The 16,152-nt window shown below is 49.7% G+C and overlaps 1 long non-coding RNA gene and 1 other non-coding gene across 2 annotated transcripts; both read right to left on the bottom strand.

The window, feature by feature from the left end:
- Positions 1 to 12,263: 12,263 nt before the first annotated feature.
- Positions 12,264 to 14,341, bottom strand: LOC135575765 (uncharacterized). Its single transcript, XR_010467025.1, has 2 exons — positions 13,856 to 14,341; positions 12,264 to 12,401 (listed from the first exon to the last, which is right to left on the bottom strand). It is a non-coding gene; the product is annotated as an uncharacterized LOC135575765 (long non-coding RNA).
- Positions 13,630 to 13,804, bottom strand: LOC135575815 (small Cajal body-specific RNA 16). Its single transcript, XR_010467112.1, has one exon. It is a non-coding gene; the product is annotated as a small Cajal body-specific RNA 16 (non-coding RNA).
- Positions 14,342 to 16,152: the final 1,811 nt, after the last annotated feature.

The following is a 16,152-nucleotide window of genomic DNA, read 5'->3' as shown; positions in this document are numbered from 1 at the left end:
AACCGGCCGGGCTTCGCGCATGCGTAATACCGCAGCGGGGAGGCGGGAGGGGGGGTGCGGGCGCGTTCGCCCCGCGCTGCTCCTGCGCCTGCGCGCTGGCCGGCGGGGGGGGGGGGGAGGGGGGAGATAGAAGGCGCATGCGCGGTGTGGGGAGCGGGAAGCCGGGCGAGCGTCGGGCGGGGCTCCCCATGTTCCCCTCATAGGGTCACAGGCAGCCTCAAGGGCGGTAGAGGTCACTCCGGTGTGGACATCTGCCCTTTCCTCAGCCGTCCTGAGCAGCGCTTTGACCACAAACCCCTCGTTTCTCCTCTCACTGACGGGGTTCAGCGGATAGAAAGTCATAGATCGTCCTGAGTTGCAAGGGACCTGCAAGGATCAGAGAGTCCAACTCCTGTCCCTGCACAGGACAACCCCAAAATTCACACCAAGTGTCTGAGGGCATTGTCCAAATGTTTCCTGAACACTGTCAGGCTTGGGGCCGTGACACCTCCCTGGGGAGCCTGTTCAGTGCCCAGCACCCTCCGGGTGAAGAACCTTGTCCTCATGTCCAACCTGAACCTCCCCGGCACATCTTCCTCGGGTCCCAGGGGCTCTGAGGGGTTGTTTGGTACAGTCAGAAGGAGGGGACGCGGTTGGGTGGCAATGCTGGTCTGAGGCAGCCAGGTTGGACACGATGGAGGGGTGGTGAGAGTTGAAAGAATTCTGAAATAATTCTTAGTCCACATCTAGCATGGTTTAACTATGATGTACTAAACGGAATAAATGCAATTAAGTTTCGTACAGCACTAGTGTATGACGAACTGTGTTAAAATAAGGACTTGAAAATTAGGGGCCCGTGCCTTTGTTCCCTTCAATGACTCTATTAAGGCAATCCTTTCAACCAGAACATGCTTTAATACCAGTTTACTCCCTCAGAAAATAAATTTTTCTACTAAAACTTAAAGTCATTATCCTGTCCTTTTGGTGCAATTCTTTCTCTAAACGCTGAATTTATGGTTACTCCTAATGAATGATTCAGCTACAGTTCTTTCCTGCACAAACCATGTGTCTTTTAAAGTAAGTTGAGAATAGTCTGTTGTCCAATCTGAAACTATTCCTTACAAGAATTTGTTTAATGTGTGAGACAGTGTTTCTTTAAATCTGATTTCTGTTGTGGACCTTGGCTGTTTTCCTTCATGTAGCTCAAGTTAACTGGTTAATCTAATAACTTGGTAATTAGATTTAGTTATCTGATTGATATTCCCTGCCATTATGCCTGTAACATCCTTTCCCTGCTCTGAAAGCCTGAGATACAATCCTACCAGCATAGCAGGGCGAGGAATTTACACCCACTCAGATTCCTCTTTGTTCATAACATTTCTCGCTTCAGATTCTGAGAAATGTTTAAGTTCTTGCTGACTGCCACTGTGCTACTGAACCAAATATCTGTGTAAGTAGAAAAGCTTTATTTGGACTTTTAAGGGTATTTGGAGTTTATCGTTAAAGTGCAAGCACTAAGGTTAAAGTCAATAAATTAATGCCTAAATAAATGGTGGTAAGTGTCTTACCTGTTCCCTGCAGAAACAATAATCTGAACAAGATAGACACAGAGGAGGAAAGTAGTATGGTTTAAAATTTTTCTATCATTGTCTAGATTCCTGCTACATCTTCTCTTACGGAAGCTCCACCAGTGCATCGTTAGAAGGAATATACATGAATAAATGAATGGGTGAAATGCTGAAGAAGCTGTGAGGCATGCTGAAAACTGGAGGCCAGGGGCTGAAAGTGCAAACCATTCAGTATTTTCAGAAAATTAGGAATGCAGCTTGCTCGATACGATGGGAAGTTGGGCCGTAGGGAGGTTATGCAAGGTCGGTCCCTCCCCACCACGTGAGCACTTTTCCTGGATTGCCTTCCTTCACGTTACAAACTTCAGTTACACAACCCAGCCATTTATCGTGTTTCAGGCAATATTGCCATGGAAATTAATGAGAACTACTGGTAGCCAACCTTTTATTGTTAATAATACCTAACTTAAGGCACAATTGCCTGGGAGCAGGTATACAAGAAAAGATTCAAAACGCCTCCGGGCTTTGCTGTAATTCAGTGCAAGCCCATGGAATTCCAGCATGCAGGGGCTTGCTCCGGTTTCTTTTGTTTGCATCCCAGAGAGTGAGTAAAAGTGAAGTGGTCCTGGCTTCTTAATGTCCAGCAGGTCTCATCTTCACAGCTTTTGTACTAAAGAGAGATTTTTAGGAGTTCTCAAAAAGAAGGAACACCCATTTGTTCAAGGTCTTGCTGCTAAGCTATGTGTTTGTTAACAGTATGATGAAATCCTGAGTTCAGATATACTGACGTTCTTCAAGAGCCGTTCCCTAATAAATCAGTCCCGTCTGAGTCAGTGGAATTTGTAATGTACCACTGCATACATTGAAATAAACACCTGCTTTCTAAACCTTTAAAACTATGAAAAAGGTTCCAAATTATAACATTTCCAGCTAAAATAAACATGATGACTGACAAACTACTCATAAGGCAGGGTTGTGCCCTGGGGACATATGATTCCGGTTTACACACAGTTCTTATTAAACACATTGTAGTTACTTAAGCAGATGTCACAACTTTTCCTTTCCCTTGTGAGTCTAGGGAGCCAGTACCTGGTGGTGCTGGATATGAGGTGGTGTGAATTCCTTTACTCTTGAAGCCAAAGTAGCTGTGACACCCAAGTCGAGTCCTCCAGACACATACCAGAATGTGCTTGACTATAACAGCTGTACATATTTTTTAAATCTCCCTGTACAGCCCATGCTGGGGAAATGGTGCAGAGGAGGAGATGTCTCTCCATATACCTCTGGAGATCTCAAAACCCTTTGTAATGGCAGGTGAAGATACTAATAATGCCAACAGGCAGATATAAATATTGAGGCTCACAAAAGGCTGTAGGAAAAGTCATGCAGTAAGTTGGTATGAGAAAGCAGACCAGGGCGATCCCCTGATCCCAAACTCTGCTGCCTTGCAGCTCTGCGATAATTTCCCACCATTTGGGGATTTGGGAACAGGGTAAAACACCTCCAGAACAGCCATCTTCAGAGAAGGGATGTTACCATACAAAACCTAAAAAGCGTTAAACTCTTGTGCTGAGATTCTTATTTGGGATTAAACTAGAGACAGTTTAGTGCAGCGTAAGTGAAGTTTTATTAACTTTATACTATTATTTATTTGAACTTTCCGGTATGTCACGGTGTAGAAAGGCCTTAAATGGGCTTATAGCCTGGAACTCTTTCTGTTTTGATGCCACAAACAGTCAGGAACGTGTTTTTTTTCCTTTCTCCTCAAGTGACTGATAGGAAAATTGAATTGTAGGCTGGGAGCTGGCCAGAGACACCAGCTGCCAGCGCCTGGACTCCAGCAGCTGACATCAGAGCACCACTGACATAGCAAAGGTTACGTAGACAAACATGAGCAAACAGGACCAAGTCCCGATTCATAAAATAATGACGCGGGATGAGCATGCGGAAAGCATCCCAGCCCTTATTCACAGCCTCTCATTGCCGAGCCCATAACCATACGAGGCTTCTTGCATTAAATTTGGTGTCACCGCTCACAGGCAGTGCAGTGCTAAAGCAAAAGAGAGCAGGTGGTACGGGGGGGCTGCTGGTACAGAAATAATTCAAGTGTGAGGAGCTAGCACAGCATATATTCTGGATGAATCTGCAAATCCAATGCTCATCCTAATAGCCATGTTAGATATTTTTGACATCCACGAGGTCGATAGCACAGTCTTCTTGGAGGAGCATGAGGAGGCAGAAACACCCTTTGGGGCTTCCATGAAATTATTTTATCCCTCAGACATCAGAAGGTGACACGGGGGTTTGGGGCAAAATGTCAAAGGGAACTCCCACCACCAGCTTTTTTCCAGTATAAAGAGAAAAGCCCTTGGATGATAACTTATTTACTGGGGTGGTTTACTGTTGCTGAAAATGTCGCACTCATAATTCACAGAGGTGGAGTTGCAAGCAAGGAAGGGTTTACTGGGCTGCTGGGAATGTTTAGCTTTCCCAGTTGCTGTTGGAAATGCCCCTTGTGCCCGTATCAGCTGCCTGGGAGCTGCCTGATACCTGCAAACAACCTGTACCAGTCCTCTCCGCAGGTGACTTGAAGCGCTGCCCGAATCCAATCAGTTTGTCAATGACACTTTTTAATCCTTAGAAAAATATCAGTCTCAGCCAAGAGGCATAGCAAATGAAATGATGAGTAAATTTCCTATGAAAATAAAAACAAAGGCTGTTTACTATCCTTCTTTCTAATGAGTCTGACAGTACAAATACTCTCATCTGCTTCAACAAGCATTGCATCAAGCTGTTGGTTTGCTCACTAGGTATAGGCTTTGTCCCTGTTTGCCTGTAAAATGTTTATTTTCTTTTTTTTTTTTTAATATTACCAGAGGACTAATAAAAAACGAAAAACCAACAACAATCCCTTAGTATTAAAAATATTCTACAAATCCAGCTTCTTTTAAAGTACACACTGACTCTTCCAGTCCTGGGTCTGCACCCTGTGGGCAAACACTGGACCCTTTCCCCAGAGCTCTGTCAGGACAAGCCGCCTTTGTGGCTGCTCTGCCAGCAGAAAAACGTGTGTTTCTGTACAGGTTATTCCCATGCCTGAAGGAAAATGAGGCGTATCATTACAAGGCACTTGCACACCAAAATAACTACCAGGATAGCTATTTCGGGGTTTATTTTTGAAATCTGTGGATCGGACCTGTGCTGGCTGCTTTCATCCAAGGATCTCTTAGAAAACATTTGAGAAACAGAAGTCTCATGAGGCTACTTGCAGGCCATAGCAACACTGCTTATCTGATCAGCAGAATTCTTTGCATGAATTCTGGTCCTGTTATCCAAGGCAATCTCATTATTTGCTATCCACGCTCGATCTGCTTGCTAATTTCTTTTTCCTCGTCGCAGGGCAGGAACCTTCCTGTGCTCCACAGGCGCGCCTGTGCCTGGGAGATTAAAGAAAGCAAGCAAGACGCATTAAAAATGTCACCCACTTGCAGCGGTGGCAGCCTGAACGGGGAGCGCAATTTAGAGACAGATGTTCCTTCCAATTGAATTGTCTGTGTCACTGATTCCAGGGAGTTCAGTGCTCCTGGAAAGCGAGAGGCGGAGAGCATCACCGCTGAGCCGAGGGCTGGCTGCGCCCCGCGAGCTGGCACGCTGCAGGCAGCTGCTCTGCTGATTTTGACATGGCCACAGCATTAATCTGTCTCGGCTTCGAGAACCACTGGCTGACTCTCCCTCCTGGAATCAATTTGGCTAATGTACCGCATGATGGAAAGCAATCTCTTTGCTAGGCAAGACTGAACAGGGGTTGATAGCATCCTCTGTCCCCGCATAAGTGGACTGGTAGCAGAGCTCCATTGAAGGGATACCCACCGAGAGTTTGGCTCCATCTCTCTCGGGATGAGAGATGATGTATTGAACACCTTCTGGCTCTCATGGCTGTCAACACAGAGCAGGGGAAGCCTGAGCAGAGAACAAGAGGTGGAGATGCCTTTTGAGCCAAGCACTGGCTCTGCAACCCCTGTGCAAGTGGGAGGTGGAGGAGCTTTTTTCTGGGGGCAGAATCAAATAGCAGTCTCAAAATAACTTGGTTTAATGAAGGGGATGATCTCCAGCACGGGAAGCCTATTTGCTCTTGTGGTTTCAAGCTGGTAGCTAGACTAATGTGTGACCATTAAGTATTTCAAATTAGCTAACAAACAGCTGTTCTGTTTGATTTGCTTTTCGTCATAACCAGCCTGAGTCTGATTTACACAAGAGCCCAGTGATGAAAAGAACTAATATGCCTCAGTACAACTCCCTGGACAGAGAGGAAATGGCCTCAAGTTGTGCCAGGGAAGGTTCAGGTTGGATGTCAGGAAAAATTGCTTCACAGAAGGGATTGTGAAGCACCAGAACAGGCTGCCCAGGGAAATGGTGGAGTCACCATCCATGGAGGGTTTAAAAGGTGAGTAGGTTCTTGGGGACATGGTTTAGTGCCAGTGTTAGGTTATGGCTGGACTCGATTATCTTGAGGGTCCCTTCCAACCTAAATTATTCTGTGATTCCGTGATTCTAAATTAATTTTGTAGCTCAGTCAGTAGGAAAGGACTTTCTGAGGGGGGCTGGGTACGCCTTTGCCACCACCCTGTGAGATACAAGCTCCGCAGTGGGTGAACAACGGTGTCCCTTCCCTCCCCATCACTGCCTTGGCCACATCCAGCCCTGGCATGTTCAGCAACACACAGAGAACTACATGTAATTGCAAAAGAAATGCTATTAGTACATGGATGTAAGCCACATCAACACTGCACTGCTCAAACTAACCCAGAAGGAGGTTTTAAAAGTAGTCAAGCTAACTGCCAAAAATAAAACCCCATCCACCCTGGCTGCTGTGCTGTGCCATGGGAACAATATTGTGCATACGATCAGATTCAGCAGGACACAAGCAGCCTAAGGGTCTTTTTACATTTGGCTTGAAAAGGCTAAAAATAGCACCCCCAAACCGCATTCCTTTTTTTGCTTTGCCATCTCTTCTGCCTGTTCCTGTTCATTGGCACTTTTACATGCAAAGCAGGATTTGGGATCCAAGGCCTGGTAATTAGACTCCAGCCTGGCAGCTGCAAGTGGAACAGCTGGAGGTGTTATTTTTATGGGTTATTAATTGACTCCATGAAAAAAACCAAAAAGCAAACCAAAAAAAGCCCACACACCCCCCAACACACAAAAAAACCCAACAAAAAGCAACAAAACAAACCAAATCAAACAAACAAAAACAGAAACCTGAGCCCAGCAAACAGAGCCAGCGAGCCGCAGCCCACGGCCACATGACAAGGTCTTAGCGACAGGAAAAGATAAAATAAAAGAGAGTGCCCAGTATCCTAAAGCCGATTAGTTATAGCAATTTCTCCAAAGCTAAATATAGAAAAAAAATCCTCCTCCATCTCCAGCTCCCGTTGGCGGAGATGAGAAAGCGCAAGGAAGGAGATAGAGAGAAATTTCATTTTTCACTTAACCCCCTCTTCCCAATGCTCAGCCAAAAGCAAGACACACAGACAACAGTTAGAAAAGTGTGATATTTCTCTCCACCCACCACGATGACACGAGCCACCCCTCCTGTTGGGTTTAGGGTATTTTCAGTCCCTGCCATGCTCCCTGCTGCACAGGCTCCATCTCCAGAGGCACCTGAGGAAAACCCAGAGCCCCTGCTGGGTGCCGGCACATTGTTCCACAGGACAGGGTTGTGGGTTAGTCCCTTATTTTCTGCTGCTTTGCCTCAGCCGCAGTCAGCCTGTTCTGCACACAACCCTCCCTGAACCAAGGTGAGGCCATGGGGCTTCCAAAACCTGTTGGGTTTTGTGCTGTTACTTGGCCTCTCCCAGCCCGGAGGTCCCTAAGACCGTCAGCTTCATGCAGAGATGAAAGCAAGAGTGTCCAGGGGACAGGGATGTCATGTTCCCCACAGCCCCAGAACTCGGTTCCCATGGGGGAGCCATGGCTGGGTACCCAACTTAGCATCGTAGAATGTCCTGAGTTGGAAGGGACCTACAAGGATCGAGTCCAACTCCTGTCTCTGCACAGGACAACCCCAAAATTCACACCATGTGTCTGAGAGCATTGTCCAAATGTTTCCTGAACACTGTCAGGCTTGGGGCCGTGACACCTCCCTGGGGAGCCTGTTCAGTGTCCAGCACCCTCTGGGTGAAGAACCTTTTCCTCATATCCAGCCTGAACCTCCTGGGCACATCTTCCTGCCATTCCCTCAGGTCGTGGCATCAGTTGTCAAAAAGAACAACTTCAGGGCTACAGGAACACACCACCTTTCCCCTTGCCCATTAATTCAGCTCAACCAGGCAACTGCCCCACGTCTGACAACACGGGAGCAGCTGTAGCTTTGCACAGGCCCTGTGTCCCCGTGGTGGCTGCACAGAAGCCCCCCACTGCCTTCACCCTGGGCAGGTGGGCTGCAAACTCACTGCCAACAGAAGGGGATTCAGCATCAGCTGCGTGACCCTGCTCAGGCGTGGGGAGATGCATGTTGCTCGTGCATCCACAGGTCTGGCAGTGCCACATGTCCACAGGCGTTCTTCCTGCGCAAGATTCAGTATATACCATCTGTGCTACCATCACACCTCTCCACAGGATCTGAAATCCTTGTTTCACGGGGTAGACAGCACTTTGGGGACAGCAGAAGGGAAGGAAGCTTCTTTGACAGGTGGCATCAGAGCCACAGGCTACCTTGCTGGAGAGGAGAGAGGTGCACACAGCCCCCAGGATTGCAAAAATCTTTGGCCTCCACAGCACAAGATGGGAATTTGAGATGAAAGCACATCAAGGAAGCTAAAGTAGAGTGATATTTTCCTTCCCAGCTGCTACATCCTTGCCCACACAGCTGGTGGGATGACTCTGTGCTGTTAACGATGCAACATGATTAGTAAACAAATGATGCATTTGCACCAGGAATCAAAAAAAGAGAAAGAGGAAGGGAGGAGAAAAGCAAGGAAACAAGCCCCATTTTGGGATAGTAGCATGCAGCAGTGAGCTCTTTAAAAATCTGCTGAGGGAGGCACTTGCACAGCACATGGTTTGGGCAGATCAATGAAGCTGCAAAGTGGCCTGCTCCTGGCAGGCACACAAATCCACTTTCTAATGAAATTTACAGCAAGTGGAATTTAGGTCACTACTCAGAAGCACTCAGTTTATTCCAGGCAGCTTTTTAAATATTTAAGAAATAGCTGTCAAATTAAGCCTGCTCACCTCTGGCTGGAAGGTCGAAATTGGAGCCATGGCAGATTTCTTAGCTACAGCTTAAAAATATATACATATTTTTGAGCTTTCTTTGATTATCCTGTCCCTTCGTCATCACAACACAGTGATTGAAATAACTCCTGTCATGCAATCTTAGCAGGGGGGGGAACGAAGGGCCCGAGCGATGCTCAGGCTGTGCCCAGCCCAGCCTTGTCCCTTCCCCAGGGTCAGACCCACACTTGACCTTCCCACAGCCTGTGCTGTCCCTCCAGCAGTAAACCAGGGGTTTCTCTGCTGCTGAAGGAGGACCAGTACTACAGCCAGACTGAAAAACAGCTCTCAAGGGAGCAGCTAAAAGCAGCCTCTTAGCAGAGGTGAACCTTCGCTAAAAGCTGAGTGATGCCGAGTGGAAGGATCTGGCTCGAGCTGGTGGTTGCTAACACAGTTGCCAGCTGTCACACTTTAAGAGAGCTGCTGGAGCCTCTTCCAGGGGTGGTGGGGAGGGAGGAAAGGTGGAAACCAGGCAGTTCTCCGGCTATTTACCCAGCAGAAGTGACCACAGCCCCAATCTCCACACTCCCAATTCCTGTACAGAATCAGAGCAAAAGTACAGACGTTTCCTCTTCCGACAATGCAAAGTTTGACGCTTTGCATAACACACTGATGGCATTAACTGATTCCTGCCCCAGCTCAAGGTCCAGCCCGCCAGGCACAGACCTCAGAGCATTTCCAGCCCCAGCACAAGGCGGGAGCAGAGGAGGAGGGAGCAGAAGGTGCCTCAGAGCACAGCCGGGCTCCAGCATGTGGCTGCACGGTGCTGGTTCCTGGCCAGCTCACGGACTGACCCAGCAGAGGAGACAGTAATTCCCCACGGATGGTACCATGCCACGCTGACCCTCATGTACAGCAATGGTATCTCAGCCCTGTATGGGAAAAGGAATCAGCTGTATGTCAGAAAGGGCAGTTTTTCCTGAAACCCAAGTGGCCCGACTCTGCCATTCTGCATTGGGTGCACATATACCCATTTTTGCAATGAAGAGCTGCCTGCTGTCCTGGGCAGATGCTGCCAGCTGGATGGCAGAGCTCAGGGCTGACCTTCAGCAACCAGACCTCCAGGGCCTCCAGCCCAGCAGGATTTTCCCCCTGCAGAAAGAACAACTACTGAGAAGTCACTAAAAACCCCAGTTCTGCGGTTAGAAGCAGAAGTCTGCAAGCAGTTTCTGTGCTCACTGCCCTGGGTTTACATTGCAGGAGAGCTCAGAACAGATCCCAAACTCCCCCACAAAATCACAATGGGCAGAACTTTTTCCAAAAAGCCACGGGATGCGCTGAACATGACCTCACCAGTGAGAAATGGAGGAACCGAGACGTCATGCATGGGCAGCAGGCTCGGACAAGCAGAACCAGCGAGGCTGGAGCTCCCCAACCTGCAGAGCTGATATAAGGGCTTGGTGCTGCCAAAACGCAGAGGTCCACCTCACCCAGAGCTCACCAGGACCTTCTGTGGGCCAGCCTGGCTTTAATCCAGCAATAATAAAATGATTTTTTGCCAGAAGAGTGAGTTGCATCAGCTCCCCGTACCGCAGCCTCAGCCAAGCACAGCAACGCTGCAGCTCCTGTCCCGTGTACCCAGAGCAGCCAGAGAAACCATGTAAGGGCACAGGGTGAAATGCAGCAGAGAAATCACATGCACTGCGAAACAGGGAGCCAAGAAAGTACAGGAAGAGCCATGGGGAGCTAAGCTGCCTGGGGCCAGAAAAACAAGTTGATGCTGCAGCAGGGCAGCCTACCCACACATGCAAAGGATTAGAGCTGCTCCCATCCCCAGAGCTATTTTCAAGGAGGCTGATGGAGCCAAAGATGGATCAGAACCTGCAGAGATCTGGGGAAATGTAGGGACCAAAGGCACCACACTGTCCCGGGGCAGGATAAGGCTGGGAGAGCCTCCGGGACCGTGACCTGCCAAAGAGCAATGTTCTCTCCAGCAAGCAAAGGCCTTGCTCCAAGAAAACTTGCTTCCTCCCGGCTCGCTGTCAGCACAGGGTGCACGTCCAAGCAGATAACTCATTGCTCTGGAGACTTGTGTATACACGAGATGAGCTATTCTTGCCCGCTCAGGAAGGAACAGCTCGCAAACGGCACAAACAAGTGCATGGCTCAACCTTATCGCAGCACGCAGGGTGCAAATGGCAGAGCAGACTCCTCCAAACAATTACTCACGCTTCGATGCTGGGGTTGTGTTTGCAAAAACACGGAGCCACAGTGGTGGCCAGAGCACTTTGCACATAACCTCCTTCACAGCTGGGGAAGAAAAATAAATGGCATGTGCTTGGAGAGCTGGGGAAAAGATCACTTTGGGTCCTGGTGACAGCACCCCAGGACTGCGTGTGGGTATAACCCACTGATATCACCAGCACCCTCAGCACCACTCCTGGGTCCCTCTGCAGCTCACACAGAATTTGCAGCTGCCCTCACATTGCCAACACCCTCCATGCTCCAAGCTCCTTTCAGGCAGTTCAGAGATCAGAAGGTCTCCCCTCAGCTTCTGTTTTCCAGCTGAACCCCCAGGTCCCTCAGCCGCTCCCATCACACTTGTGCTCCAGACCCTCACCAGCTCTGTTCCCTTCTCTCAACTCACTCCAGCATCTCTCCATCGGACACTCCTCAAGCACCGTGAGTGCTGGAGCAAAGCAGGCATTGCTGGGCTCGGTTCTGTTCAGAATTCACTAAGGTGACACTTACGAGAGATAATTTAGAAAGACATCCTGTACTCAGCCAAGCAGCCAGCATGGCCACCGTGACCTGCGCAGCTCCTGCAGCAAGGGAACACACACAACACGGCAGTTGCCAGTGTAAAGTTACTACTTGCCATTAGCAAAGGCACGTTTTACTACCCAGGTGCAAGGAGAGGGAATTTGGCACAAGCAAGTGAGCCCCCCAGGCCACCTCTTCCAGGTACCAGCGCTGGAGGCCGTCACCAGCTGTACCTGCTGCTGGGCACCAGCTGCCTGCCCCCAGCACACAGGCACGTTGCTGGTGAGGAATTGCACCAGCCAGGGCCAAGCACCATCACACGGAGCACACGACTGCTGGTTGTATAATGCAGAAGCAACCTGGGCTGCTGCCAACACAGAGTGGGGATTTTCAACGGGAACGTAATCCCGTCGGCCTTGCTGCCCGCGCAGCCGATTAAAGGAAGAGAGTCTCCCCCTTTTCCAGTTTCAGCGAAGTTCAATCGTTCCGCGGAGCTTCACACCCTCTAGTGGAGATGGGAGCTTGGCATACCAGGGAGATGCTGAACTCAGGATGGAAAGCACAAAGCACAGCTGCAGGACACTGCACATCTCAGCGTGTGACCATCCCACGCACAAGTCACCCATATCAGTGCAGAAGTAGTTTCACATGCCCACTTGTGTGTACACACACTTGCAGCATGTTAAAATATCCGTTCATGCACAATAGCAAGTATTAAACATGAAAAAAGGAAGAAAATCAAGTTTGAGAACCAGATTTTATTTATGTTTACCATGTAGTTAGGCAAAACTACTTTTTCTAACCTAAAAAGACCACAACCAAATTGCAAGAGTAGCACTCTCACCATCCTGCAGAACGATCTTCTGGTCCAGCCACCTGAAAAGAAATAACCAGGATGTTCAGCAGCAGCAAGAACCGGGCACAGGCATCACGAGGCTGTCACAAACAGCTCGTGACCCAGGGCCCTCCTGCAAATGGTTACGTGTTAACTGAAATGAGAAAATGCTTTATTGTTTAAAAGTTAGTTGACAGGAAAATCCTTGGTCAAATAACTTCATTTTAAAAATTAATATTCTTCAAGCTTAGAAGATACTTAGATCCAACTTTTCCCTCCTTTATTAGAAACCTGACAAGTTTTAAATAGAGCAAACTTTATAAATTTTGAATTTAAATGATAAATACAATTCATTTTCCAAGTGCAACTAAGATCGGGACATTTGCAGTCACTCTATCTAGGGCTCCATATGCTTTGTCTTGACAGCTCATGTGGCCAAAAATACCTTTTGTAACCCAGGGAAGAGCGACATTAGTGAAAGGGAAATGCTTGGGTTAAATCTGCTCAGAGATGGGACCAAGAAATCTCAGATCAGGGTAAGCAAAAGAAGCTTTTTGCTGGGACAGGGGCAGGGAGGGTCTCCCATTTCAGCAGCAATGGGATATTCATTCATTTCATCCCAAACTGAACTGAGAGAGCTCGCTGGTCACCATCAGCTGCAGCCATGAGCAAAACAGTCTGGAGCAACCACCTGGGGTGACCTCGCTGTGAGCCAGATCACCCAACCGACACCCCCAACAAACAGGAAAAGCAAAAATGTCTTGTTCGTTGGGTTTTTTTTTGCTTGTTTGTTTGTTTTTAGCAAAGAATCTTTGCCAGGATGACTTTGGTGCCAGGTTCACAGCACAGACCTTCCCCGCTCCCTTTCCCGTGCTTGCGAGAGCACGTGCTCGCCTGAGCCGTGACCCCAGCTGAACTCCCCAGCTGTAGGAGAAACACCAAACAGCAAAGAAAATCACAGATGTAACAGCGAGCAAAGTACACAACTTCCAACAAAGCCTTACAATTTGTTCAAGTAAAGAAACCACCTTATCAGTATTCCCTGATACATGGGGAACTAAGTTTTGGAATTCAGACAGTACCAGTGATAAATCAAGTGGAAAAATAAACAAGCAACATATCTACATTCTGCTTTCCGTGTCTGTAAAACTTGCCCACAAAAGCAGGGCAATGTCAGTTTAATTTTGCTGGAATATTTTCAAAATAAGATTCGGTACACGTTAAAGGAATGAATCTAAAGGCTGTTTTTCCTGGGCCCGGGGAGGAGCCTGTTGTATGCAGTATCATACATGACCATCAAAATGCTGCATGGATGCTCACACCTGTTACTGCACGGGAGAACCCCAGCGTGGGGCTCCCGGGAGCTGATCTGGGGCACAGGGGGGGCCGGCAGGGACCAGGCTGGGCCAGCGACCCGCCACCCAGCAGCCCGTCCCCAGCCCCCTCGTGTCCCCACCCAGGAGGGACACCCAGGGCTCACCCAGTTCTCACTCACCTCACAAACAGAAGCACCGAGGGGCCAACGTATCCCCCTGCAGTCACTGCTCGGGGCTGTGGCTCCTCAGCAGGAAATTCTGCAACACACAAAGTGCTGGAAAAACTCCCCAGAATAAACGGTCCCAGTCTGGCCACCCCAACCCTGCTGGCACTGCCAGTGGGTCCTGCCCTGGCCACGCAGCCCCCTCCTCGCTGCACGGCCCTTCCAGCCCTTGCCCCCCCTCACCGCATCACCCCCCATGCGGGCCCAAACATCTCCCGCACAGAGCAACACAAGGGGTGGTTTGTCCCCTGCACAGCACCCCGGCAATCCTGCCCCCCCCGACCCCCCCAACACCCCACGCCGCATCCCAAGCCCCTGCCCCGCACCCCCAGCCCCCTCAGCCCCTGTCTCTCCAGCCCCCATTACCCCCACCTACCACAGCGCCCCCCAAGCTCTCTGTAGCCCATACCCCGCTGCCCCGAATGCACCCCCCAGCCTCATATCCTGCCTCTCACCCCCAATGCCCCCCCACATTGCCCTTTCCCCCAGACCCCACTGCTCCCCATACCCCCCACACTGTCCCCAGCTCCCCCAATTCACCCCAATCCCCCCCACATTGTCCTCAATTCACCCCAACCCCCGGCCCAACCGCCCACCACGAGGCCCAACGCGCCCGGAAGCATAAGAACCGGAAACCCACCGAGACGACTCGAAGGCCAGAGCGCCTCGCAGAGCGCTTCCGGCGTCCCGCGGTCCTCCAAACAGTCTCTTAAAGGGCCAGTGGCGTCCCGAGGCGGCCTGACCGGCGTTGCTATGGCAATTTAATCCAAATCTCCCTCCAATGCATTTAGGTATAAATAGCCCGACAGAAGAAAAGTGCCACAACACACATGCAACAGCTTTCTCCCTGATGGCTCATTAAAAACGAATAAGCACTTCGTTTTATTTCTTCAAAAGCACGTTTTTAGCAGACCTTTCATGAAACACACAGACAAATCTAAAACACGAATTCGAATGGTGGATGGAAGAGCAGCTGGTCAAGCGCCAGCACCTTCGGCACCCGCGCGCTTTCAGGCTGCCCGTGAAACCGCAACGCGGCATCTTGGTGCCAGCGCGTTCAAGCGAGGGGTTGAGTGACACAGTGACAGCCCGCTGTGTCCCCAAACTGTCCCCACACTGGTGACAGCCCGGCTGTGTCCCCAAACTGTCCCCACACTGGTGACAGCCCGCTGTGTCCCCAGCCTGTCCCCACACTGGTGACGACTCACATGTGTCCCCAGCCTGTCCCCACATTGGTGACAGCCCGGCTGTGTCCCCAGCCTGTCCCCACACCGGGGACAACTCAGCTGTGTCCCCAGCCTGTTCCCACACCGGTGATAGCCCGCTGTGTCCCCAGCCTGTCCCCACACCGGTGACAACTCAGCTGTGTCCCCAGCCTGTCCCCACACCATACTCGGTGGCCGGGCAGGTCACTCAGCGCTCTGGTTCACTGTGCTGTGCTGCCCAGAGCCTGCTCTGAATACTAAACTCTTCATTTTCTTGTGATTTTTTCCTCTTCTGGTTCTTGCAAACGCACAGGCAGAGTGATTTACAAATACCGAGGAATGTCTTTCCAGTCCCTGTGAAACCGGAGGTCACAGTCCTCATTTCGCACACAGGATTGTGATGATAAAGGGGTGAATGAAAACACAAATACCCACAGATTTGTGCTCGCTTTGCAAAACCTGCGTCTGCACTTCCCAGGGCGCAAAGCCCTTTCCTTCTGCCCCTTGACCAGTGGTCGCAAGCCAAGGGATATTCCCCTTTCCCAACGTAGCTCAGGTTTTCACGTGCTGCTGGTTTAATGTTGGATGTGATAATAGTGGTGGTGGTGTTTTTTTCTTATAGTTGCACTGAAATCCTTCAATGGTGCCAGGAGGAGCGTGTGGCAAAGCCCTGCAGCCAGTCTTGGGATTGCGTGTGCAGAGCATTTCACAACCGATGCTGCAAGCGGTGACACGTCCCGCGCCCCTTTGCCATGTCCCCCTCATTTGTCTCTCCTCCTCACTGCTGGCAGGACCCAGCGCCCACCGATCGCTCCACACCCCCCTGCTTCCATTATTCCGGGGTTCAATGCTGGCTGCAGCCAGCTTTAAATGTTCTGTATCTCATTTGTACAGCTGAACTTCGGACAGTGCTGAAAGCAAACTGATTTTTTTTTTTCCTTTTTGATAAAAGAAAACATTACTTCTCCGAGATTTACACAGCAGATCAAGCATAAACCTGAATTATCTCCTCCTCCTTTTTTTTTTTTCTTTTATTCAGGGAGCAGA

Source organism: Columba livia, chromosome 18, assembly GCF_036013475.1.
Source record: "Columba livia isolate bColLiv1 breed racing homer chromosome 18, bColLiv1.pat.W.v2, whole genome shotgun sequence".
Classification (NCBI taxonomy): Eukaryota; Metazoa; Chordata; class Aves; order Columbiformes; family Columbidae; genus Columba; species Columba livia.
The sequence above is the reverse complement of the archived record's forward strand: the minus strand, read 5'-3'. Positions and strand labels throughout refer to the sequence as shown.